This window comes from Theobroma umbraticum, unplaced genomic scaffold (assembly GCF_002168275.2).
Source record: "Theobroma umbraticum cultivar Fairchild unplaced genomic scaffold, ASM216827v3 scaffold_106.0, whole genome shotgun sequence".
Classification (NCBI taxonomy): domain Eukaryota; kingdom Viridiplantae; phylum Streptophyta; class Magnoliopsida; order Malvales; family Malvaceae; genus Theobroma; species Theobroma umbraticum.
The window spans coordinates 50,347-50,687 of NW_018397276.1; positions in this window are offsets into that span (position 1 = coordinate 50,347).

A 341-nucleotide genomic window follows, 5' to 3' on the forward strand; every position below is an offset into this window, starting at 1 on the left:
AATATACTTTATATCCATATCTAAATAATCTATCAATGCCTTTAGTAAACATTTGTTCTTTCTTTCCTTTATGGTCTTTTAGTGCCTTTGCCATAAATCATCATTGTCATGGGCTTCTTTGATCTGATCCATCAACATCGATCTCACTCTAAAATGGGCTAATAATGCATCAGAATCATCAACCTCAAATTGAATGCCTATATCGCCTAGCTCATGCATACACTGTATCAGTGATCTATTCTCCACTAAAATGTGGGCTAAACTCCCCATGGATTTCAAGCTTATAGCATCAGTTACCACATTGGCTTTGCCAATATGTTACAATATCGTACAGTCATAAT